Raw genomic sequence first — 26740 nt, forward strand, 5'->3', positions numbered from 1 at the left:
ACTGAGCCAATCCGAAGCCAGGCTCCAGAAGCTTCTTCCAGGGCTTCCATGCATGTGCAGAGTCCCAAGGTTTGGGGCTATCCTCTGCTGCTTTCCCAGGTCATAAGCAGGGAGCCAGACGGGAGTGGAGCAGCCATGACCTAAACTAGCACCCATATGGGATCGCAGTACTTGAAGGGGGAGATTTAGCCAAATAAACCATGGCACCACCTCCCCCTCATTAATTTATTACTGGCCAACTACTTATGTGCTGTGTTTAGAGGTTTAAACAAGGACAAGACAATTTCTAGAAAAATACATCAAAGGAAATCACTTAAACATTGTTCTTCAGTTCAAAATATAAAATCTATCCTAAGATTCTCATTACTGTATCTTAAGCCAAATGTTTACTTACATCCAAATATCATTTCCTAAGATGTATGCATTTGGGGCCAGTGTTGTTGTGCAGCAAGTTAAGCCTGTGATGCTAGCGGCCCATAAGGGTGCTGGCTCACGTGCTGGCTGTTCCACTTCTGATCCAGCTTTTGGGTAATAAGCTGGGAAAAGTAGAGGAAGATGGCCCAAGTTCTTGGGGGTATGCCCACCACTTGGGAGACCTGAATGAATCTCCTGAGACCTTGCTTCAGCCTGGCCCAGCCTGGGTCACTGCATCCATGTTAGAAGAAACAGATGGAAGATCTGGCACTCTCTCTTCCAAATAAATATCAAAAAAGACACCCTAGTGCCCTCATATTTGTCCTTTGGGAACTCATGAAGGTGATGTGCCATTTGCAGATATTTACACCTGCCAACTATTCACAGCATGTTTCTGAATGGAGTAGGCCTGAAAGAGTTCACAGATTCCCAGCACAACTGGAATCACACATAACTGTGACATCAACAAGCACACCAGTACCCATACGAGCCAAAGGGGACAGGGCTGTGGTGAGTAGTGAGAGCCAGGGTACTGCTGCTTTAATGCTGGAGAGTGGGCACAGAACAAGGAGTGGGGAAAAGAAGCTGCTCCCCAAGAATGGAGATGGGGGTTGGCTGTATACACACGCCAGGGGATCTGAAACACTGGGTGGACCTGACAAATGGTTTGCCTTCTACTTTCCAACTTCAATTAGCAGCCAAACAATTGGCTGGCATGCATTATCACTCTGTCTCAATAGAAAACCAAGTGAATAAAGAGTTAAAATGCATTAAAACATGTGGGCCTACTATAAATATTTGTTCAATGAATTAATTCTAAAGCAGGGCATCAGGGAAGATGTTATACAAGTGGTATCTGGCCAGGCTGTGAAGGATCTGACCTGGTAAACGGGCTAGCAGGCAGAACATTGTTGGGAATCTCAGGAGTTGAAGGCACAGCATCGAGAGACATGAAAGGGAGACACAAAGGATATGGTTGTCAGAAGAGCAGGGTTAATTCCACTTTGTGGGTCCACTTCTCACTTGCTCCACCACCCCAGACCAAGACCTGCTTTGGCTCAGGTAGACTCCAGGCTGGCTCTGAGTCATCCACACTGGTCTCCTCCAATCGCCCTCAAAATACACTAGAAAGTTCTTTCTAATCCTCCCAAACTGATGCCTGCCTGAAGCCTTGATCCCATTTCTCTTTGGACAGAACACACCATCCTACCCTTCCTCAGAGGGCCAAATTTGCTTTCCCAGCCCTACTGCCACACTTGATCCTGTTCACTGTTCCCCACCACACCTGCTCCCCTCCACCTTCTCCAGTGTGTCCATTATTCAGACAAATCCTGTAACCAAAAAAAAAAAAAAAAAAAAATGCCCTTGCCTGCCTACCTTGAAGCCCACTCACTTGCTGCAGGTCTGTACTGGAAGCCGATGCTCACAGAAGGCATGCTCCCGGGATGGCCTCCCTTACTCCTCCCCACCAAGCCTGGGGGATGGATCAGGTCTCTCCACCAACATGCTAATCTAACCCAAACACACATTATTCATTATGTGATTACCATCTAAGTCCTTGAGGGCACAGGCCAGGCCTGTCTGGGGGTATATTACTGATCTGTGGGGTGAGCAGTGTGCCCAATCGTGCAGCTAGAAAGCACACAGAATATAAAACCAGGAAGAAGCAGAAGTCCTTTACTCTGCAGGCACTGGCAAGAAGACAGCTGGGTCCTGCCAGCTGTGGCCTCGTCGCAGGTATCAGCAAAATGGCTGACTAAGCTTTCACAGCCTTTGTCAGAGGAAGAAGCAGCTCAAGGTTGGCTTTCCATTATCCTGCTACCAACTGAGCAGGAACCCTCAGAGCAGGAGTGCTGCATCACCTTCATGCAGCAAACGTTATGCAGCCACAACATCATTGGCTCCTTAGAAACACAGACTGTCCACCTACTTACTGCACCTGCCTACTTCAAGAATTCATTCCACTCCTATTCATTCTACCTTTTTATCTTCAACTGCCTCTTCTCCATGGAATCCTATTTTCTGTTGACAAATCAGCTCCAGCCACACCAGTCTAAAAACCCTTCTCTGAACAATGTTTTCCCCTTGAATTTCATCTAGAATAATCTACAGATCTTATTTAAAAAAAAAAAAAAAAGCAGCCAGTATCAACAGCTTCCTTTAGAATTTGCTATATACCTCTTGGTTCTATTTCTAGGATTAAGGCTAAGTAAGTGAGAGTCAAATTTACCTGTTATGACACATCTGAGACCAACATAGTATTAAAACAACACTCTCATTAAAATGAATGGATGAGCCTGCAAGAAACACCGAGGTCAGGAATGTGCCAGGGATGTGTCATTAAAAAAAAGCTGCCAGAGACAATCAGCAAATATTTGCAATCTACTCATCCAACAAGGGATTAATATCAAGGATATATAAGGAATTCAAACAGTTTAATAGCAAAAAAAAAAGTTATGAAAAAGATGGACAAATAATCTGAGCAGATTTTCTCAAATTGTGGAGCAAGTATATAAAAAACATGTTCAACATCATGAATCACCAGGGAAATGCAGCTCAGAAACACAATGAAGTATCATTTTATCCTACTCACGATAGCTATTATCAAAAAGAAAGGATATCGCAATTGGGGAGAAAGATGCTCTTAATCTCTGTTGGAAGCAAACAGTATGTATGTTCTCCCTCCCCCCCAAAAAAACTAGAACAATTACCTAGCAATCCCAACACTGGATCAAATACTCAAAGGAATTAAAAAATCAGTTGGGGAAAAAAAAATCGGTCTGTAGAAGAGACATCTTCAAGTACAAGTTTATTGTATCACTATTCATGATAGTCAAAATAAGGAACAGACCAGAATGTCCAACAACAGACAAATGGATTTAAGAGAGATTCGGTCATCAAAAACAAAGAAATCTTGTCATCTACAGCAATATGAATGGCACCGGAGGACGCTATTTTATGGGAAATAAGCCTGACAAATGCAATCAGATACGGTATATTCTCTCTCCTATATGGAAGCCAAGGTAAGTTGATCTCACAGAAAGAGCAGGAGCATGGTCACTGGTGACTGGAAAGGGGAGGGGTTTGGAAGAGAAGGAGGATGGATAATAGGTACCAGAAAACAGGAAGAGTAAGTATGGTATAGCAGACTGACTGACAATTTAGTTAATATACATTATAAAACAGCTTAGAGAGAGGAGTTTCAAGTTCTCACTTTAATGCTAATTACCCTTATCTGATCATCACACATTGGATATGTCTGTCAAATCATCACACCATACTCCATAAACATGTACAATTATTATGGATTAAAACTTTTCTGAAGAAGCAGTCAGGTAACTTTGGCGTTACACACAATGACAGACATAGGTCATACCTGACTATTTAAACTAACTGAAATTAAATAAAATTGAAAATTCAGGTGTATTAACCATTTTTAAGTATGCATTAACTACATGTAGCTAGTGTCTACCTCAATGCAAAGCATATCCTATACATAAAAATCTCCGGTTAAAACATTAAAATGCAGCAGCCTGACAACCAGTACTTAATTCAAGTAGCACAGAACCTGGGATTATAAGTATCCCAAGAATTCCCTACAACAAAATCAAAAGAGGCTAACGCTCTATGAACCAGTACTCAGAGTACACTTAACAGGATCCAACATTAACAAAAAAGCCAGAGAGATCTTTCTTCAAAACATGGAATTAAAATCAAATGGTTACATAAGACAAGGTGGAGATGTGGGACATGACACAGCAAGTCTTATTTAAACAAGGCTTTAGCCAAAATTAAAAAAAAAAAAAAAAGTAAACAATACTGAACAAAGCATAATTTAAAAAAGAAAGCCTTACTTACTTGAGAGGCCAAAAGAGTTCCCATTTGCTGATTCGTACCCCAAATGTCTGTAACCAGAGTTAAGTTTAGAAGAGGAAAGTTCCAGGTCTCCCACGTGGGTGGCAGGGTCTCAACTACTTGACCCCTCACTGTTGTCTCCCCAGGTCTATATGAGGAGCCAAGGGTCAAAGATGAGTAGCAAACTTGTATACTCTACTACGTGAATGAGTGTCATAACCATCAGGCTAACCCTCCTCCTTGAAACTAGCTATTTTTACAACTATTCCAAGAGATAGTCAACCTGAAGGCCCAAATATTATAACACATAAACAACAACAAGACAATCATCCAAAAAACTGGTGCTACAGACCTCAGTCCATTCATCTACTCTTCTCCACTTTGGATTTTTATTTTTAATACATTTAATTAGTAACTTAAAATTTTTTTAAAACTAACCACTACAGTGGTCCGAGTAGAATACGTACCCAAGAGTTACGCGGCATGAATTTACTGTTATTATGCCTGAATAGGAAACTCAGAAACATTTATCTGCTAAGGACTAAAGTCAGTTCAGTCAATGACATTCAAATGTTAATGTGACATACATGATCTTGCATCATGAATCAAGAAATTAGAAGAAAACAGGAGGAAATGGCCACCAAAGAGTTTAAAAAAAAAAAAAAACACTCAGTGAAGCAAAAGGCTGACTCTTTAAAGACACACACAAAAAAGATCATTTCATATAGCTAATCTAATAGTCTAGTTACCCCTTCATTGGAAAAGAAGTTACAGAGAGAGTTACAGAGAGAAAAAAAACCTTCCATCCACTGGTTCACTCCCCAATTGGTCACAACAGCCAGAGCTGAATCATTCTAAAGCCAGGAGCCAGGAGCTTCTTCCAGGTGTCCCATGAAGGTGCAGGGTCCCAAGGCTTTGGGGCCATCCTCGACTGCTTTCCCTGGCCAAAAGTAGGGAGGTAGATAGGAAGTGGAGCAGTCAGGACATGAACTGGTACCTATACGGGATCCCAGCACTTGCAACGGAAGGATTAGCTAATGAGTCATCATGCAGGGCCTGATCAAAGCTATCTTATTAAGGTATTACTCTCTATATATAATCCCATTAAGGTAGTACTTTCTCCTTTTGCATTACTACCAAGTTTTCCAGAGGCTACATAATGTAAGATAGTTCAACAGCTTGGCTACAGAGGCGAGTAAGAAGATCCAGCTGTATTTCATTATGCCAGAGACCTAAAAGACTGGCAAGAAGGTCAAACACTACCTATTAGCACTAAATTATTTCATTTTGGAAAGTATACAGTTCATAAACAAGTAAGTTATGCTATCATGTAATAGTTATTATTTAAACAATAATTACTTAGAAATTTTATTTGAAAATAACATTTTAAAATAATTTTTTTAAAACTCCATTAAGGTAAACATCAGCAAGCATCTCTGAGGTTTCTGTTAACTTTTAAAAGTACAAGTTTCAGAATTTGACAGTTGTGCTAGAAGTGTGTTCAGAAGTTTTTCCCCTTTCTATAAGGTTTATTTTTAAAAAGGCATGCATTGAGCTTCTTAGCTTAAAAGCAAATATCCCATATGTGAGTATTTCAAGAAAACAGAAAATTAAAAGTTAAGTGTATTTTGGTGCAAAAAAAGGTAAAACTTTATGAAGGATCTTTTCAGAAAGTCACATAAAATATAAACTATAAAAAAAGGCATGTATTTCAAACTTTTTATCCTTATATTTATTTTTCCAAAAACCTTTGAAATATCATCACCTCATCACCTCAAAATAAAAAAGAATCTTTATACTCAATGTCCACAGTTAAATTTAGAGTACACAGATTTTATACAATGAACAAAGCCTTTGTTTTGTTAAAACAGGCATTCTGGCACTGTGCTAACACACAATAATTCTCATTAACAGTCACCTGTGAAATATGTTCTTTCTGGCTCTCTACTAACTTATCAAATTATATGTAATGTGGCAGTAAGTGAAATTTAACCCAACCAAGAGCTGCTTTTCATGTTATGACATGGGCAAAAAAATGAGTGCTGGGTTAGCTCAAGAATATTAACCTCTGGTCCAAATGAGGAAACTCCTTTTGATAATTTATTCACTGCAGACTTAAATTTTAAATCACAAATAATAAGAGAAGCCAAATTGCCTGTGACTAAATTACATTAGACACTAACGTGACATGTTTTAAATTATTAACCTTCCCTAAGTCTTTAAGTATTTGTAGACACACATATCTATACACGGGCTATGAGTGGTGGTAGAGGCAATGAATGAAAAAAATTACAACACACTGCCTTGAAAGTCAGAATCTGAGCGTGCCATTTTACTCTGCCAAGCACCTTTCCCTTCATGGTCTGGAAGCGCATTCCTTCACCAACAGAATAACGCCAATATGAAAGGAGGTCCCATTATGGGGGTCCACCTTCCCATGACACACCCCCAAGTATAATCAAGACATCCAATACTCTCACACGAAGAGCTCGGAGCAGTCATCACGTTACTACCACCAGAGCAGAACACCTTCAGGTTTCTCCAACCACAGGTTTTCTGTTTGCTTTTTTGTTTGGAAAACATTACCAAGAGAAGCCTGAAAGACGGGGAGATTGCCTCATACAGGAAAACGATCCAAACAGGAAAAAAAACAACCAACTACAGTGGCCGGCACAGCTCCACGTCAACACTGAGGAACTGAAGAACATGATGCTGCACTCAGCTGACGCTTTCAGGATCTCTGCATGGCTCTGTGCTACGTGAACAACAACATGGCAACTTAGCACACATATTTCTGATTTCAGCCAATCAGAGCGCCAACCGAAGGGAGAACAGAAAACTTGGTCAACGTGTAATGAATGGGAGGTCTTGCTCCAGTATTACTTCCCCTTTTGGAGAATGAAATATAAGTTAACAGCAACTATAATTAAACTAGCGGTTTATAGAAGTCATTATTTTATTAGCCATGCCTCATATCTTTATGAGATATCCAATGTTTAAATTACATTCCAGGGCTGGCACTGTAGTACAATGGGTTAAGCCGTAGTCTATGATACTAACGTTCCATGTGGCTATCACTTCTAGTCCCTGCCTGCTTCCTGCTAATGCATGTGCGACTGCAGCGGAGGATGGCCCAAATGCTTGGGTCCCTGCCACACACTTAGGAAACCGCAACTGGACCCCGGGGCTCCTGGTTCTGGCCTCACTCAGTCCTGGTGGCTGCAGCCATTTGGGAGTAAACTTGTACGTGGGTTCTACATAATTGTTCTAACATGGTTTCTCTCCCATTTCTCAGGAAATGGGCTGTACTTCTAATCACTACATCCGAGTTGATTCTGAACTTCTGCACCCAAATTTTTCAGTTTTTTGTTACAATGCGGAGTACTAAAGATTCAGAGGCAGGCCTCAGGGAGCAAAACCTCTCCTGCAATCTCTGACCTCCTTCCACCTGCTCCCTTCTCTCCTCCAACAAAGCCACAGAAACTGCAATTTCTCTTGCCAGCTGCAGGCCACAGAAACTAAAACTGGACCCTAATCTCCGGATTTTCTGTCTCGCAGTCAGTCATAAAGCAATTCTCCCACAGCAGGACTAGGCTTTCTACTTCAGAAGGGGTCTTGCCCACATCCTGGAGGAAGCAGTGCTGCCTGGAGTAGGCAAGAAGATTCCAAACAAATAGGCTCCACTGGGTTCTCACCCAGAAGGCGCCTTAGGGCCCATCTTGCCCAATCACATTTCTCCATGGTTGTTCACGCCTCAGGTAAGCCTCCCTAAAACCCCTAAAACAAGGTCCAGCGAGCTTCTCGACAACTGAACAGAGGCTCACTGCAAGATGAACAACAAGCAGACCTCATGCCATGTATCTCTTCAGATCTATTCAATGTGTCCTTTAAATCTCCTTTATAATCACAGTAAAACTGACCGGCAAAACTGACAGAAAAGGAAGCAGACTGGCAGCTTGCAGTGGGAGCAGGATCAGAGGCGAAGCCCCCACACCACATGCTCTGACCTGACCTCCAGGCAGCGTGCACGAACTGAGTTGGATTATTGGATGCCCAGCTGGCATCTGCTGCAGAACTGACTCTTCCCTCATACACCTGGAGTCTGTGTGGTGAATGCAAGAGGACAGACTAAATTTCAGTCTGTTTTTCCTTCTCTCTCTGCAGGGATGGTGACCTGGTGTATCTGTTGTAAGGGTTACCAGGTTTCTCACCAGACAAATCTATAGGGCATAGGTAAGTCATGTTCAATGACACCCATTGTGCATTCCAATCCCAGCCTCAAGGATCTGTTGCCACCTGTTCTCCCCGACACAGGATACATCTGAACCCTAAACTGAACAAGCCAACCCATTCTCTCATAATTTCTGATTCTACTCTTTCTGTTGCCAGTCCCAGAACTGCCCAATGAATTCTGCCCTGAAAGCAGGCTGGACTCCCCCACTCTGGAAAGCACGCCCCACCCCTGGGCCCCAGGTCTGCCCATGAGCCTGCAGTTTTTGTCACCTATCCCTGATACACCATGGTTTTCAATCTTGGCCTGATCACTTCTTATCCAGAACACTTTTCCACGGCCCCCAGAAACCCCTCCCATTCAATTCACCTAAAAAGAAATCAGGGCCCAGTGCAGTAGTCTAGTTGCTAAAGTCCTCGCTTGCAGGCGCCAGGATCCCATATGGTGGCCAGTTCTAATCCTGGCAGCCCTGCTTCCCATCCAGATCCCTGTTTGTGGCCTGTGAAAGCAGTCAAGAGTGGCGCAAAGTCTTGTGACCCTGTACCCGCATGGGAGACCCGAAAGAGGCTCCAGGCTCCTGGCTTCGGATCAGCACAACTCCAGCTGTTGTGGCCGCTTGGGGAATGAATCATCAGATGGAAAACCTTCCTGTCTGTCCTCCTCTCTGTACATCTGACTTTTCAATAAATATAAAATGAATCTTTTTAGTCAACCTAGCAGATTAATCTCTTAATACACAACTCCACATTCACTCTAAACAAATACTGACGACCATTGTACTCATTTCCTATGGCTATTAAAGCAAATCAGACCCAGTGGCTTAGAGCACAAGCTTGTCTTACAGGTCAGAAGGCCAAAAATGGGCTGCACCGTGCTAAATTAACTAAGCTGTCTCCAGGGTTACACCGCTTTCTGGAAGCTCTCACAGAAAATCCTGCACTGCTTGGTCCTCAATGCCTTCCTCATTTTCAAGGTCAGCAGCACTATACGGGGATGAGTCTCCTCCCAGTGTCATTTTTCTATTGCTCTTCTACTTCCTAATGTCATGTTGAAGGACGCTTGTGGTATTCTGGGCCCAACAAGATAAACCAGAATACTGTCCAGCACGCTGAATTCCCCCTGCCTATTTTCCCAGAGTCACGGGTGCTGAGCAAGAGCACGTGGTTGGGGTGGGGAGGGGGAGCATTAAGGACAACTACTTACTAACAGAGACGAAAGTGAAACAAAATGAAGACTTTGCTGTTGAGATCAAGCTAGCCTTTCACCAAATGTTAACTGGTTAAATAATTAAATCACACATCATCCTATTGAGAGCCCTCTGTAATTTCAACACGCTTCTGAGACATTATAGTGATTTTTTTTTTTTACAATATCGCATACCATACTCCAAACACAGAACTAAGGAGCACCAAAAGCATAGGGGCTTCTCCCCTACACACCCACTTTCACATATTTTTCTCATCGAGCACGTTCTCTCCACTCACCTTTCCAAATTACTCATCTTCTAAGACCCACATCAAATGTCACCTACCTTCCACCTAATTCTTCCCGCCAGAGTAAGGTCGGACTTCTCCAAAATGCTTACAATTCTGTCCTCCTCCCCCAAAAGCAGCATATTCAACAGCAACAAAAAGGAAACAGTATAGATTCAGGTTCTACAGGCAGCTGTGTGACCCTAGGAAAAGCACTTGAACTCTTAAGCTTGGTCTCAGCACTTCTGCCCTACGTACTTCTCCATTTCTGCTGCCTGAAGCTGGGGTTTTACGTACAGTGAGGCAGAAGGAAATTAAGAGAGGGTTCCATCAGATCTGGATGACCTTTCATGGGCAAGACATTTCTTCTTTGTTTTGAAATCCCCATATTGAAGACATTAATATTTTGGGAACCCATGCAGCTGAATAATACTTCAGCATAATCATTTGGCAGTATCAATAAATTATGTTGGCTCAAGTACATACCTCATCTTTTCTATTGAATTACAATCTATGCCTCTAACTGGACTGCTCAACGTGTCTCTGTAAGATCCACCTTTCACATCAGAACACGGTGTGTTGAAATGTTCAACAGCGAGTATGAGTTATCCAAGAACTAATGACCACAACGCTACTAAACAGGCTCTGTCCAACCTGTATGGTCTACTTTAGCCTGAATTCCATGCTACTGCGAAACAAAATCAAGTTTAAAAAGACTGCAATATTATCATGGCTCCAACTCCCTGTTTATGGTCAGGGAAAAACAGCCGAGAATGGCTCAAGTCCTTGGGCCCCTGCACTGACATGGCAGTCCCGGAGGAAGCTCCAGGCTCCTGGCCGTGGATCAGCACAGCTCTGACCACTGCAGCCACCTGAAGAGTGAACAAGTGAGTTTTGCAGATCTCTCACTCTGACTTTCCTTCTCTCTGTAACACTGCCTTTCAAATAAAGACAAAATAAATCTTTAAAAAAATATATAATCATGGAAGAGTTAGATAAACACACTAGAGTCTTATTTCTTATAGACGCATAGTCTTCCTGAAAGTTTAACAAAGTAGCATGCAAATGAGCAAGGCCCTTTAAAATCATAGCACCTGGAAGTCTAGTTTCACAGGTGGAATGTCTGGCAATTTGCATGGTCTCTTGTTTCACTCCCTGGACCTGAGAAATCCTGTGCCCAGGTGGGCTCCTCACTGCTCAAGTGTTGCCAGCCTTCAGAGACACATTCAGCCTGACACAGCCACTAGCACAGGTTATAGAACAGTCTATGTGAAAGGCCCTATGTGTTTAAGATACATTCCTTCAAATAATAGCTAGATATATTGCCTGCCCAACAGCCACTAATTACTGGAATACAGAGCGAAGCATGCTCCAGTCATGAAGCTACATAAATCCAGCCCCTGCTGAGTGGAGATGGGAACAGGCGGTGCACATTTGGGTACTGCAAACCTGGCATGCTCGGGGTGAAAGGTGCTGGCAAAGCAAGAAACAGGACACGACACGACACAGGATCAAGGGTATAAACAAAGCTCTCAGACAGGATTGTAATGACCCTGTAAATATTCCAAAACACCACTCTGTTAACAGAGCAGGGTCAGGAGCACAAAGAAAGCCATGAGGGAGAAACGACAGTAATCTAGGATGCATGGCAGTATTTCATGGAAAAATTAAAGTGATAGCTTACTTTGGTGCAAAAAATGCAGAATCCTTGCATATGTTCCCAAAGATGCATTCCTGCTAACTTTCTGAAGTATGAACTTGAAAACTTTTTGCACCAAAAGAAATGTTATTTACTGCTGTTAAAGACTTTTACTTAGTTTATTCCAAAGGCAGAGAAACAGAGAGAAGACAGGCAGTCATCTCACACCTGCTAGTTCACTCCCTGAATGTTCCCAGCAGCCCCGACTAGTCCAGGTTGAAGACAGGTGGCTAAGATGTAATGTGTCTCCCACTTGGGTGGCAGAGATTCAGCCAGCTGAGCCACCAATTGCTCCTTCCGGGGAATGCACAGACAGGAACCAAGAGGCCAGCTGAGATGCACACCGACGCACTCTGATACGGAATGTGAATATCCCAAATACTGGCTTAATTCACTATGCCACAATACCCTCACCCACCAAACATCTTTCAAGTTCAAGTTTTCCAAAAGCTTTTTTTTTAAAAAATATTTATTTTATTTTTATTGGAAAGGCGGATAATACAGAGAGGAGAGACAGAGGGGAAGATCCTCCGTCCGATGATTCACTCCCCAAGTGAGCGCAACGGCCGATGCTATGCCAATCCGAAGCCAGGAGCTTCTTCCGGGTCTCCCACGTGGGTGCAGGGTCCCAAAGCTTTGGGCTGTCCTCGACTGCTTTCCCAGGCCACACGCAGGGAGCTGGAAGGGAAGCGGGGCTGTCGGGATTAGAACCAGCGCCCATATGGGATCCCGGGCGTGCAAGGCGAGGACCTTAACCACTTGCGCCATCGCGCCAGGCCCCCAAAAGCTTTTTAAAGCAACAACATCCTACAAAGGCTGGAACACTGGCAGAGTAGTGGCTCAGAAGGACAGAGAGAAGTGTGAACCTGAGAATATATAATGACTGCCAGGAGCAGGGTAGAAGGTGGGTGATGAGAGAAAGGGACCTAGATGGTTGGACAAACGGATCATATTGGTCGACAGAACAGGTTAGTGAGGACATCCATACCAACCGAGCTGATGAGGTGCAGGACAAAGGAGTGGGTTAGAAACATTTGATGGACAATGGATGGACAGGTGGAGTCCATGGGGGCAAGCAACCACCCAGTGAGTAATTATCTTGAACTGTGGGAGGCTCTTGCAAATATGCCAGTCACTTTTCTCAAAAAAGATGATGAATTCTGTACCACTGCTCAATGCAAAGCACCGCCCACACTGTCAGATCAGTCACAGCCAACTTCCTTTCAGGTTACTGAGCCCTATTCAAACCCTGTCATTCCTTGCAGAGGAAAAAAAGGGAGCTGTTCTGAAAATGAAGTCACCCCAGTAAGTACAGCATTTCCTAGGGACTCCGAGATATCAGCTTTCGTGAGCTTTGGGGAGTGCTCCCACCTATTTCACAGAGCAAGCACTTGCTTGCAAGAAGCATACCTGCAGAACAGACAAAAACAGGGCCAAGGCAGATACTGCACAAGGTGACTATGCATGCCATTCACTGCCTCCTTCAAGGTCTGCTTTTTCAGCCCTATTCTAAACATATAAAGCAACAGCCTGCAATTACAAATAGCTGGAAGACACACACTCAAGAGGCTCTGAAGTAACATCTTCTTCTGTGGGCAGCCACTTGTAATTCTTATCTGATTGCAGTCATTTAACTGATGCAGTTACTTGAGTATTCTAAATAAATTACCATGTTCTCTGAGCTAATTTGTACTAAACACACAAAGGCAATGCCACAGCCCAAGTTGAGCATAGACAAACAACTGATACAGTAACCCTCAAACAGAAAATGTCTTCAAAAATTGTAATTCAAACCCATGTAACATAAATAAGGCATGGAAAATGAAAACATGTTTCTTTTTAAAATTTCAATCTAAACACCCACAATTTATAACTGCTGTTTGAGTGTGAGAGTGAGAGAGAGAGAGGGAAAAGGCAGAGTTAAAATGTGTAAAAAGATGGGGAGAAAGCTGCTTATGATGTGCTAATTTTTTTTTATTTATTTCTTTAAGATTTATTTTCATTGGAAAGGCAGACTTACAGAGAGGAGAGACAGAGAAGAACATCTTCCATCTGCTGATTCACTCCCCAAGTGGCCACAACGGCCAAAGCCTGGAGCCTGGAGCCAGGAGCCAGGAGCCAGGAGTCAGGAGCCAGGAGCCAGGAACCTCTTCCAGGTCTCCCACATGGGCACCGGGTCCCAAGGCTTTGGGTTATTCTCCACTGCCCTCCCAGGCCAAAAGGCAGGGAGCTGGATGGGAAGCAGAGCAGCCAGGACACAAACCAGCAACCATATGGGATCCCAGTGTCTACAAGGTGAGGACTTTAGCCATGAGGCTATTGCACCAGGTCCCATGATGTGTTAATGTTTTAAAAAGCAAATACAAGTAATCATAGATTTACCTCCTTTCTGTATGACTGTCTAAAGCAACCAATTGTCTCATCACCTAGTCAGGTTCCATGTAAGCACACAAGCTATCCTGTGAATTCAATTAGCTACCCCTAGTCATCACATTCTGTGACCCATGCTGAGCAAGAACCCTCAGAGAACTGAAGGTGATGGGTGGCCTGTCTACACCCTACACAGAGAGGCCCAGCACAGGACCTGGATAAGAATAGTCTACTTGGGGGCCCGGCGCGGTGGCGCAAGTGGTTAAAGGTCCTCGCCTTTCACGCCCGGGATCCCATATGGGCGCCGGTTCTAATCCCGGCAGCCCCGCTTCCCTTCCAGCTCCCTGCCTGTGGCCTGGGAAAGCAGTCGAGGACGGCCCAAAGCTTTGGGACCCTGCACCCGCGTGGGAGACCCGCAAGAGGCTCCTGGCTTCGGATCGGCATAGTATCGACCCGTTGCGCTCACTTGGGGAGTGAATCATCGGACAGAAGATCTTCCTCTCTGTCTCTCCTCTCTGTATATCCGCCTTTCCAATGAAAAAATAATAAAAATAAATCTTTAAAAAAAAAAAAAAAAAGAATAGTCTACTTGGGATCTTCAGAATACACATGATCCCCATCTCCACCCAACAGATCCTAGGCAAATTGGAGGAGGTTCCCTAGAGAATTTAGGCACCCTTTCTTCCCAGAACACACCTCTCAGGTCCTGCAAACCTTGTACATGCAGGTGGGGCTGCAGCCAGGTAAGAACAAAGGCCAGAGGCTCTTTCCCAAGCACAATAGGCCTTTTAAACACCAATTTCTCACCCCAGAGACTTATAAAACACCTCTGTTTATAATTTTGATTATCTCCCCCCCCCCAAAAAAAAGAAGCTTTAGTTCAGAACTTCTAAAAAAGTGGTAAGGGCCATCCTTTCAAGACCTGATCATAAATGTCATTTCCTGTGAGTTTTGTCTAACATGTTGCTTAGTTCTGCCTAGAGGAGCCCTACACTGGCTTTACCATCAGCCACCCAGAATGAAATAAATAAGAAATTCAAATTTTCTTTCCTCTGATTTCTAAATGTCAGGCTGTACATGCAAATGACTGTGCAGGTCTGATGAGCCTGCCACACGCAGGGTGGATAAACAGAGACTCAATTTCAGCTTCCCTGGGTGTGGATCCCGGCTGGTCCAGCCACCCAGAGCGGAAGAGCTTCAGACTGCTCAGCTGTAGGACTGAGTACCTATCAAGAGGCTTCCTAAGGCCAAGATGATTTCACGTCTGTCAAGCACTTCAGCCAAGTGCCTAGGATGTGGTCTGCAGCTAGTCAGTGTCCACTCAACAGCCTTGTCTTTTTCACAATGGGAAGTTTTCTACCAGCCAGTTGATGCACAAGTCATTCTTCTCTAGGATATTTAAACCCATGAACTCCCAACCTTCTGATATCAGAAACAATGCCTTCACAAGCAGCCTATGTTACAAAGGGATCTTCTTACCACGTGAACCAAATTAAGTGACCACCCCACTTAACTTTCACTTACACTACTGATGGTCCCTACATCCTTCAGTGCAGACCCAGGAACTTTCACCTCTAAGTTCTAGATAGAATCTAAGAGTCCCAAGCATGTGTTTAAGCCCTGAAAGCCCTAAGGACATGGCCAAGAACCCACACAGGTGTGCTGTGGCTGCTAATCCAGAAGGCATCATCTGCAAACCACTTCCTACAGCCTTCCTCACACAAAAGCAGCAAGGCAGATTCTTTCACTTCGCATCAAATCTGTAACAGACACAGCATCCAGAAATTTTCAGAAGCAAATTCAAATTTTCACAGAGGTGCCTATCAACTACCAAATATGGCAGATGGAGGTGTCAACAACTTCTGCAAATCTGAATGCAATCTATTTCCTCTGCCAAAAACTGAAGCAGAGGGACCCTGACTACCACCCCTAGAGACACACATCACATTGCCAAATTCCCAGGGAAGCAAATGAATAATTATTGAACCTGGTATCATGAGAGCCATCCTTTGGGGAAAATAGAAATTCACAACAGGTCACCTTGCCAGAACCTTTGCTGTGCATCAAGACAAAGAGAAACAAGCAATCTGGGGCTCAGAAACTCAGAAACAGCACATCAGCACCTGCACGCCCAATGCTCCGGCAGGGCTTCCATGACGGTTTGTAAGGGTGGCTTCTGGGGGCAACACAGCAGCAATGGGACCCACAAGCAAAGAAGATTAATAGCATCAGCAGGAGGGTTAACAAAGTTGTAAGGGATTTTCAAAAGTTCATGGAAAGTTGGACCCGGCGTGGTGGCGCAATTACAAATAGCTGGAAGACACACACTCAAGAGGCTCTGAAGTAATTCTTGTAATTCTTATCTGATTGCAGTCATTTAACTGATGCAGTTACTTGAGTATTCTAAATAAATTACCATGTTCTCTGAGCTAATTTGTACTAAACACACAAAGGCAATGCCACAGCCCAAGTTGAGCATAGACAAACAACTGATACAGTAACCCTCAAACAGAAAATGTCTTCAAAAATTGTAATTCAAACCCATGTAACATAAATAAGGCATGGAAAATGAAAGCATGTTTCTTTTTAAAATTTCAATCTAAACACCCACAATTTATAACTGCTATTTGAGTGTGAGAGTGAGAGAGAGAGAGGGAAAAGGCAGAGTTAAAATGTGTAAAAAGATGGGGAGAAAGCTGCTTATGATGTGCTAATTTTTTTTATTTATTTCTTTAAGATTTATTTTCATTGGAAAGGCAGACTTACAGAGAGGGGAGACAGAGAAGAACATCTTCCATCTGCTGATTCACTCCCCAAGTGGCCACAACGGCTGGAGCCAAGCTGATCCAAAGCCTGGAGCCTGGAGCCTGGAGCCAGGAGCCAGGAGTCAGGAGCCAGGAGCCAGGAACCTCTTCCAGGTCTCCCACATGGGCACCGGGTCCCCCAAGGCTTTGGGTTATTCTCCACTGCCCTCCCAGGCCAAAAGGCAGGGAGCTGGATGGGAAGCAGAGCAGCCAGGACACAAACCAGCAACCATGTGGGATCCCAGTGCCTACAAGGTGAGGACTTTAGCCATGAGGCTATTGCACCAGGTCCCATGATGTGTTAATGTTTTAAAAAGCAAATACAAGTAATCATAGATTCACCTCCTTTCTGTATGACTGTCTAAAGCAACCAATTGTCTCATCACCTAGTCAGGTTCCATGTAAGCACACAAGCTATCCTGTGAATTCAATTAGCTACCCCTAGTCATCACATTCTGTGACCCATGCTGAGCAAGAACCCTCAGAGAACTGAAGGTGATGGGTGGCCTGTCTACACCCTACACAGAGAGGCCCAGCACAGGACCTGGATAAGAATAGTCTACTTGGGGGCCCGGCGCGGTGGCGCAAGTGGTTAAAGGTCCTCGCCTTTCACGCCCGGGATCCCATATGGGCGCCGGTTCTAATCCCGGCAGCCCCGCTTCCCTTCCAGCTCCCTGCCTGTGGCCTGGGAAAGCAGTCGAGGACGGCCCAAAGCTTTGGGACCCTGCACCCGCGTGGGAGACCCGCAAGAGGCTCCTGGCTTCGGATCGGCATAGTATCGACCCGTTGCGCTCACTTGGGGAGTGAATCATCGGACAGAAGATCTTCCTCTCTGTCTCTCCTCTCTGTATATCCGCCTTTCCAATGAAAAAATAATAAAAATAAATCTTTAAAAAAAAAAAAAAAAAAGAATAGTCTACTTGGGATCTTCAGAATACACATGATCCCCATCTCCACCCAACAGATCCTAGGCAAATTGGAGGAGGTTCCCTAGAGAATTTAGGCACCCTTTCTTCCCAGAACACACCTCTCAGGTCCTGCAAACCTTGTACATGCAGGTGGGGCTGCAGCCAGGTAAGAACAAAGGCCAGAGGCTCTTTCCCAAGCACAATAGGCCTTTTAAACACCAATTTCTCACCCCAGAGACTTATAAAACACCTCTGTTTATAATTTTGATTATCTCCCCCCCCCCCAAAAAAAAGAAGCTTTAGTTCAGAACTTCTAAAAAAGTGGTAAGGGCCATCCTTTCAAGACCTGATCATAAATGTCATTTCCTGTGAGTTTTGTCTAACATGTTGCTTAGTTCTGCCTAGAGGAGCCCTACACTGGCTTTACCATCAGCCACCCAGAATGAAATAAATAAGAAATTCAAATTTTCTTTCCTCTGATTTCTAAATGTCAGGCTGTACATGCAAATGACTGTGCAGGTCTGATGAGCCTGCCACACGCAGGGTGGATAAACAGAGACTCAATTTCAGCTTCCCTGGGTGTGGATCCCGGCTGGTCCAGCCACCCAGAGCGGAAGAGCTTCAGACTGCTCAGCTGTAGGACTGAGTACCTATCAAGAGGCTTCCTAAGGCCAAGATGATTTCACGTCTGTCAAGCACTTCAGCCAAGTGCCTAGGATGTGGTCTGCAGCTAGTCAGTGTCCACTCAACAGCCTTGTCTTTTTCACAATGGGAAGTTTTCTACCAGCCAGTTGATGCACAAGTCATTCTTCTCTAGGATATTTAAACCCATGAACTCCCAACCTTCTGATATCAGAAACAATGCCTTCACAAGCAGCCTATGTTACAAAGGGATCTTCTTACCACGTGAACCAAATTAAGTGACCACCCCACTTAACTTTCACTTACACTACTGATGGTCCCTACATCCTTCAGTGCAGACCCAGGAACTTTCACCTCTAAGTTCTAGATAGAATCTAAGAGTCCCAAGCATGTGTTTAAGCCCTGAAAGCCCTAAGGACATGGCCAAGAACCCACACAGGTGTGCTGTGGCTGCTAATCCAGAAGGCATCATCTGCAAACCACTTCCTACAGCCTTCCTCACACAAAAGCAGCAAGGCAGATTCTTTCACTTCGCATCAAATCTGTAACAGACACAGCATCCAGAAATTTTCAGAAGCAAATTCAAATTTTCACAGAGGTGCCTATCAACTACCAAATATGGCAGATGGAGGTGTCAACAACTTCTGCAAATCTGAATGCAATCTATTTCCTCTGCCAAAAACTGAAGCAGAGGGACCCTGACTACCACCCCTAGAGACACACATCACATTGCCAAATTCCCAGGGAAGCAAATGAATAATTATTGAACCTGGTATCATGAGAGCCATCCTTTGGGGAAAATAGAAATTCACAACAGGTCACCTTGCCAGAACCTTTGCTGTGCATCAAGACAAAGAGAAACAAGCAATCTGGGGCTCAGAAACTCAGAAACAGCACATCAGCACCTGCACGCCCAATGCTCCGGCAGGGCTTCCATGACGGTTTGTAAGGGTGGCTTCTGGGGGCAACACAGCAGCAATGGGACCCACAAGCAAAGAAGATTAATAGCATCAGCAGGAGGGTTAACAAAGTTGTAAGGGATTTTCAAAAGTTCATGGAAAGTTGGACCCGGCGTGGTGGCGCAAGTGGTTAAGGTCCTCGCCTTGCACTCCCAGGATCCCATATGGGCGCCAGTTCTAATCCCAGCAGCCCCGCTTCCCTTCCAGCTCCCTGCCTGTGGCCCGGGAAAGCAGTCGAGGACGGCCCAAAACTTTGGGACCCTGCACCCGCGTGGGAGACCTGGAAGAGGCTCCTGGCTTCAGATCGGCATAGTATTGGCCATTGCACTCACTTGGGGATTGAATCATCGGACGGAAGATCTTCCCCTCTGTCTCTCCTCTCTGTATTATCTACCTTTCCAATAAAAAATAATAAAAATAAATCTTTAAAAAAAGAAGTTCATGGGAAGTGTAATTAAAAAATCAGTCTGTTCGATACAAAAGAAGAAAGAATCCCTGAATTTAGACATAGCTTTCTCATACTACACATTCCTGTGAACTTGAACATCTGTGTGTAACTCTAAGAATTATGGCTAAAAATCACAAGAAAATGGTTACTATCCCAATCGGAGAAGGTGTGACAGTCTCAGTATCATCACTAAATCCGTTTTTTAAGTTTTCTTACTTACAGTTCCCAGAAAAAGGGCCACACCTTGCCAGGAAGGCCACACTGGGAAGTACTAGGGTCAGTAAGGGGCCCCGAGGGAGAGCAGGAGTGAAAGTGGGTCGGTCCCTATGGAGCACTTCCAATGCTGGCACTCTATCATGAGGCCAGTCACCACCTCTCTCTCCAAGCCCGAAATCTAAAGAGCTGAAAGAAAAACTTTTGGAGTGCCTGTCAGCAAGACAGCAAAAGATACAGAAGCCTGACTCAAGCCATGGGGAACAGTAAGATGCATTCTTGCCTGATGCAATTCCAAGTACACCTCAAACGAACTGGCAAGGGAGGGGGAGAAGAAGAGTGGGAACTTCTTTTTCCTAAAATTTACCAAGAAGGAATATTTTAAATCCAGACCACACACTTTTAAAAGCCAATACCCACAAGCTAACTAAAAATGTTCTCATGGAAGAAACACGCCATGGCAGCTCCCAAGGGATCCAGAAGGTTTGGCAATGACAACATTTATGACTGGAAATCTGGGCTGGAAGCTGGGTGCTCCTGTCAGAGAAAACTGGAATTAAATCAGGTTGTGCTTTTGAGTTAGATAAGTACATCAGAAAGTTGTATTTATTTTTATTCAAAAAGCAGATTTCAGAGAGAATGAGAGAAAGAGGTTTTCTATCTGCTGATTCACTCCCCAAATGGTTGCAACAGCCAGAGCCGAACTGGCCAAACTCGGAAGCCTGGAGCTTCTTCTGAATCTCTCACACGGCTGCAGGGTCCCAAGGACTTGAGCCATACACTGCTTCTTTTCCAGGTCATTAGCAGGGAGCTGCACTGAAAGCGGAGCAGCCAGGATACAAACTGTCCTACACAAGGGATGCCGGCGACACATGGCACATTAGCCTGCTGCGACACTATACCAGCCCCAGTTTGGTTTTTTCGAACAATTAATTCTGCTAGGACAGAATATCTTAAAAAGAACAGCAGCGGCAATTTGCTTGGCCAATTGTCAATTTCCAACACTAAATCGGACACTGACCTTACTAGGCCCAAACAATTTCAACCCTACATTTTCCATTACTGGCCAAACAGAAACCAAGAACTTATCCTTGGTGAAAGTGGGGAAAAAAAGAAATCTTCCCTTTTAAAAGAGGCAGAGACAGGGAGAGAGACATCGATGCTCAGATTTGGGTTTCTTTTGGTTGGTAGTAAGGATTAAAAACCATGCAGCCAGGTTCCTTTACAAGAATAGCATCCTCCTGAAGCAGCCACACCTTCTAGTCTTCTCCCATTACTTTCATTTTTATAAACAGACAATTGCATGTGTATTACTGTGATCCTGTAGCATGAGGCTGTGCATATTTAATACCTACTTTGAGAGGCAAGGTATCCTTCCTGATGGAAAGAACCCAGGGGCTTTGGTCATTACTCATGGCTCTGCGAGCAGCCAGCTTCATGAGCTCTCACAATGCTGGGCTTTTTTTCTTGTCCCACCAATGAAATTTCACTAAAAGGTGTACATACATCCTGATTTCAGTGATAGTAAAATACAGAGAAGTGATTAGCTAGCTGTTAAGCCACATCTCTACCCAGCTGTTAAAAGTATATATATGTATATGTGTATATATATATATAAGCTTTTAAAAGTACATATATATTTAGATATATGTATATATATACACTTTTAAAAGTTTATATATATATTAGTTTATATATATATGTATATATATTATATATATAAACTTGTTAAAAAGTAAACCTGCCTGGACTTGCAGGACAACTAAAGCAACAGCCAAGACAGAACCAGGCCACAAAGAGAAGAAATCCAGAAAAGAGAAGAAGATACAGCTTCTTCTAGGCATCCGCCTGAGCTGTCAGGTAGCTTCTATCTAGTTATAAAGCTTCCCCGCCCCCCCCCCCCCCCCCCCCCCGGCCTCCTTGCAATACTATGTTTCTTCCACACAGTCTTAGAGTATCCTTTCTTTCAATCAGCTCTAGAATCTACTGGCTTTCAGGTTCTACCCTGCATGTACCCTCCTGTCCGTATTCCTGGTTAGGGCTCCAGGTCTTCCCGAGACACCTCTAATAGCCTCCTAGCCCTTATCCACACCAAGCATCTTACACATTCTGACAAGACTCCAGTTTCCAAGCACAGCACTCTGTGTCGCACCCTTCTAGTTCAAAGGCGTAGCAGTATTCTGTTACCCAACACCTCAGGAGGGTGAGCAGGCTAGAGTTTCAAAGACAATCAGGGCTGGAACGCTCTATGACCTTGGGCAAGTCTCTAAGCTTCTTTGAGTTTACATTTCCTCACCTGTAGAAATACTTCAGTAGCAATAATGGAGATGAATTTCCACTATGTTCAATGTAGGTTCTGACACATAACAATGGCTCCATTAAAAGCTTCCCATTACTAGCACAACAACTTCCACCCTCTCTATCAGCTTCAGCCAATTGGGCTATTTTCTTTCTGCCCAATGATTCTGTCCTTGTTTGTTCTCCAAACTCTCTCTGATTTTAAATGTGAGTTTTCCTTTCAATGTTGCGCAAACAAAACCCTCCATGAAATGGAAGGCTGAAATCAAGTGTTGATTCAACCGTGTCCCATCTGAGCTAGTCATCCATCTATTCGGTGCTGACATTCTGGAGGTCCATGCAGAGGTCACTGCAGCTGACCTGCTACTGCTCAAGCTCACCCAGCCTGAAGGCAGATCACTGCTTTAGGCAAACAAGGCTTGAGTTTAAAAAGTAGTGGAAGGGCCCAGCACAGTGGCCTAGCAGCTAAAGTCCTCACCTTGAACGCACCAGGGTCCCTTATAGGTGCCGGTTCTAATCTCGGCAATTTCACTTCCCATCCAGCTCCCTGCTTGTGGCCTGGGAAAGCAGGTGGATCAACCCAAGGCTTTGGGACCCTGCACCCGTGTGGAAGACCTGGAGGAACTTCCTGGCTCCAGGCTTCAGATCAGTGCAGCTCCAGCCGTTGTGGTCACTTGGGGAGTGAATGATAGGGTGGAAGATCTTCCTCTCTGCCTCTCCTCCTCTCTGTATATCTGCCTTTCCAATAAAAATAAAATAAATCTTTAAAAAAAAGTAGTGTTTCCACGTAGAAGTACTGGGGACAGGGATGTCCAGACAATTCCTGGCAGTCATCTTGCAGATGCAGCCTAAGGAAAATGGACATCTGGGAGCACTACCGAGAAATGGAATAAAAGCCTTGTCTCTGAGCATTGTTCAAGACAGGTACACACAGATAAGCCAATCTGAGTTAGGTTTTCTGTTTCTTGTACCAAAGGCATGCTTAATCATTCAGCAGTGCCAGGAACTTGTATACATAGACACCAATGCCATAAAATTCCCCCAGAAGTGGGCAGATAGGTGTCCCAGAAATCTAACTCTCTTTTGATCCAAGATGGAAAATGGCTTTGGAATGTCCAGAACAGTATCATTCATCTTTATACCTAACCTATGACCCAGTCACACATTACATATATACCCAAACTGACAAGTCAATGGATTAGTAAAAAGAATGAGTTCATACAAAAAAAAGGGAGCAGACTTAAGGCAAATGTGAGATAACAAAATAAATTTGTATGGCTAATCAGGGCACAAGGTTAGATTATTAAGTTATGGAGTACACAGATTAAACATGTGGCACAAATTCACATGAACAAATGACCTATTCCTATGAGGACAAAGGACCAGGAAATCTGCAATAGACAGAAAGCTTGTGGAAGACACAAATCATCAAAAAGCTATGAAAAAATTTTGGTACCAAACATACACATCACCTCCTTTTGTTTCTTCATGAGTTTTTGTTTGTTTGTTTTTGTTTGTTTGCTTTTTATTGGAATTTGGGCCAGTCACTTCACATCTACAGGTCTTTGTTCCCAAGTCGTGGTCTTTTTTTTTTTTAAGCGGGGAGAAAACTTCTCACAAGGATGTTAAAAGGATTATGCATAGACAGCAGTTGTCTGTATCTGTAGATTCCCCACCATATGCTGCTGGCTGAGAAATGCAAGCAACTTCATGCTTACTCATTCAGAGGATGATGCCACTGATGGCAAACACATGGAAAGGCACAGAGAGGAAACCCCAAAACATCAGAGAACAACTTCAGGGCCCGGTGAATAAGTAGATGAAAAAGAGAAGCAATGAAAAAGATGAAAAAGATACTGTGCTCCAGTATCCACAAGGCACCAAAGTTAGCCTAAAGGAAAGTAAACATAGTTGTGCCATGAGTTTGCGTAATTCAAGATGGAAGTAAGACAACCAAGGCGGGACATTCACCTCTGCAAGCAGGACAAGTCAGAGGTATGTGGAGAGCAAAAGAGAAGGGAGTGTGAAAAAGGTGCTTACCAACCACACACTCAAGGCTGAGGTCTCAAAGCACCAGGGAGCTATGCTGATGGCAGAAATAGAGAAGGCAGCCCTCATCAAGTCAGGGTTTGGCAGAGCCACGCTGGGCTCTTCCTTCTGTATCATCTTCTGAAATCTCAGGGGCAGCCATGTTCACAGAATTGTTGGAAGTCATCTTATGAAACCAGCCCCAGGACCACCAACATCTGGAAATCCATTTCTAAAACGAGTTCAGGGGGTGGCTCATGTTAGGAGATACTTGTAACTATGACCACAGAATTCAAACAGGGTCTCTCCTTGCCCTCCTCAACACAGTTCTTGGCTATGCTGGACAAAACCATGCTTCTGCAATCATCTACAACGCTTTTTCCTTTTGTCTCCAGTCAGAAACGAAAGAGAAATGAAAACGCAAAAAGAGAGACAGTATAGTAAAAGTTCCGGACAGTGAGAAGTTGTAATCTGGGGTTAGAAATTTCAAAGGGGAAATGAGCACCATCTCTGTTTCAAGTGTAGAGCTTTCCTGCAGAAACCCAGCTGGACTAGGAAAGCTACTCAACCTGACTCCAACAACAGCTGGAAAGGCTCAAGTGTTGGTCCCCAGCCATCTAATGCTGGACAGACAACCGGCTGACTGGCTGTAGACTCTGCATCAGACTCGGCTGCTTCCCGAGATGTGCAAGCAAAGCAAGTGCAGACCAACAGGTACCTGCCAAGTGGTTGAAGAAAGGAGTTTCGAAACCTAAAAAGCTCTTCCACGCCACTCATCGAAGCACTTCCTGCCTAGGTCCCGCTATTTTAAATAAATAAATAAGTAATAACACTGCTCACTCCCTCACAATTCCCCAGTAGCAGCTCTTCGTTTCACAGTCCAGCCAGTAAGTCAAGCACAGGATTCTCTCAAGCCGCACACGTCGCCTCCACCCCTGCCTTCCCCTCTAACTCCCCTCCCTCTCCACCGCCTTTTGCAAAAATCCAGCCAAACACATTCTCCAGACTATCAGTCAAGGAAGAGGGAGGTGGTCTGAACTCAAAATCGTGAGCAAAGATAAGTACTAATTGGAAGAAAAGGCAACGGAGTTGTAAGGTCGGTCGGAAAGAACAACTCGTGCTCCGGGCTTTGCCCTCTGCGCCTCGAGGTTGGGGGGAGGGCAGTCTTCCTGGCGCGGAAACACTGAAAGGGCACTTTTTCTTACAACTCAAAAGACAACGCGCCCCGCAGCTCGCCTGTCCCAGGGCCGCCCCTAGCGCCGCGCCTCCCTCCCAGACTTCCTAAAAGGGCCGCCGGGTCTCCCTCTAGTCCCCGCCCTCTGGGTTTCCCACCGGCCTCAAACCTCCCCGAATACTCAGGGCTGCGGTTATCTGTTTTAATAAAAACCCACGAGGTCCCCAGCTTGCGGGCCTCCGTCCTCCAAGGGGCAGAGACAAGGTCCTAAAGGTTGTCTGAGGCGGAGAGAAAGAGGCAAGGCCGGAGTGGCCGGTGTGCCTACCCAACCCTCACCCTGCAAAAGGTCCCCCAACTCGCCCAGGTCTCGTCCTCCTCGCCCGCCAAAAGGCGAGTTCAGGGCGCTCCCCTGCTAGAACCTCCCACCCCGAGAGTTCATCCCTCAGCTCCTGTCTGGAGTACAGGGTCAAGTCCTCGCGGCGTCTGTCGGCTGGCGACAAAGTACCCACGCGCGGCTGGCCCCGGCCGAACAGGTGCCACAGCATCGCGGGCAAAGTCCCGAGGCGCCCTCTCCGGCCTCGGCGCCCCGCGCCGGCTGTCCCCGCGCCGGCTGTCCGCGCCCAGGCACCGGGCTGTCCCCGCGCCGGCTGTCCGCGCCCAGGCACCGGGCAGGCGGCCGCGGGGTGGAGCGCGCACCGGCCACGCCGGCAGCCCTCGGTCCGCAGCCGAGACGGGACCTAACGGCGGCTCTCCTCCCGCGCCCCAGCCGCCAGAACGTGGGTGTCATGGCGAGCGGCGGCCGCGGCCGAAGTTTCCTGGAGCTGCCGGCTTACCTCCTGGTCCCGAGGCAGCGGCGGCGCAGAGAAGCGGCGAGGCGGCGGCGGAGCGGAGCGCCCGTGGCCGACAGCCCGACGAGGATGTCGGAGGGAGGCGCCGGGAGCGAGGATCCGCCGCGATGGGAAGAGGAAGGCGCCGGGCATCTACAATCAGAGCGTGGGCTGACCGTGACGTCACAATGGCGCGGCCAGCCAATCCGGGCGCGAAGGATTCATCAAGCGCTATGATGTCATGCGGCGCCACAGCCAATCGCGGGGCGGTGGAACTTTCGTGATTGTAAATTCCTGGATCGGATGCGGTGAGGACCCGAGGCCAGGGTTGGTCCCGGTGGGTTCACGTGTCTCGGGGTGATTTTATCCCGCTTACTTCCTATCAAGCCCGCGAGGAA

General features: G+C 45.3%; 1 protein-coding gene across 1 annotated transcript in view; it reads right to left on the bottom strand.

Annotated features, from left to right (window-relative positions):
* The window catches only part of ELOVL5 (ELOVL fatty acid elongase 5), an 80279-nt gene extending 53775 nt beyond the window's left edge, over nt 1-26504 (bottom strand). The window contains exon 1 of the mRNA XM_040983559.1: nt 26349-26504. The gene's annotated coding sequence lies outside the window, so the exon portion shown is untranslated. The remainder of the gene's footprint in view (nt 1-26348) is intronic.
* Nucleotides 26505-26740: the final 236 nt, after the last annotated feature.

Source organism: Ochotona curzoniae, unplaced genomic scaffold (assembly GCF_017591425.1).
Source record: "Ochotona curzoniae isolate NIBS_2020 unplaced genomic scaffold, NIBS_Ocur_1.0 contig_3819, whole genome shotgun sequence".
Lineage (NCBI taxonomy): Eukaryota > Metazoa > Chordata > Mammalia > Lagomorpha > Ochotonidae > Ochotona > Ochotona curzoniae.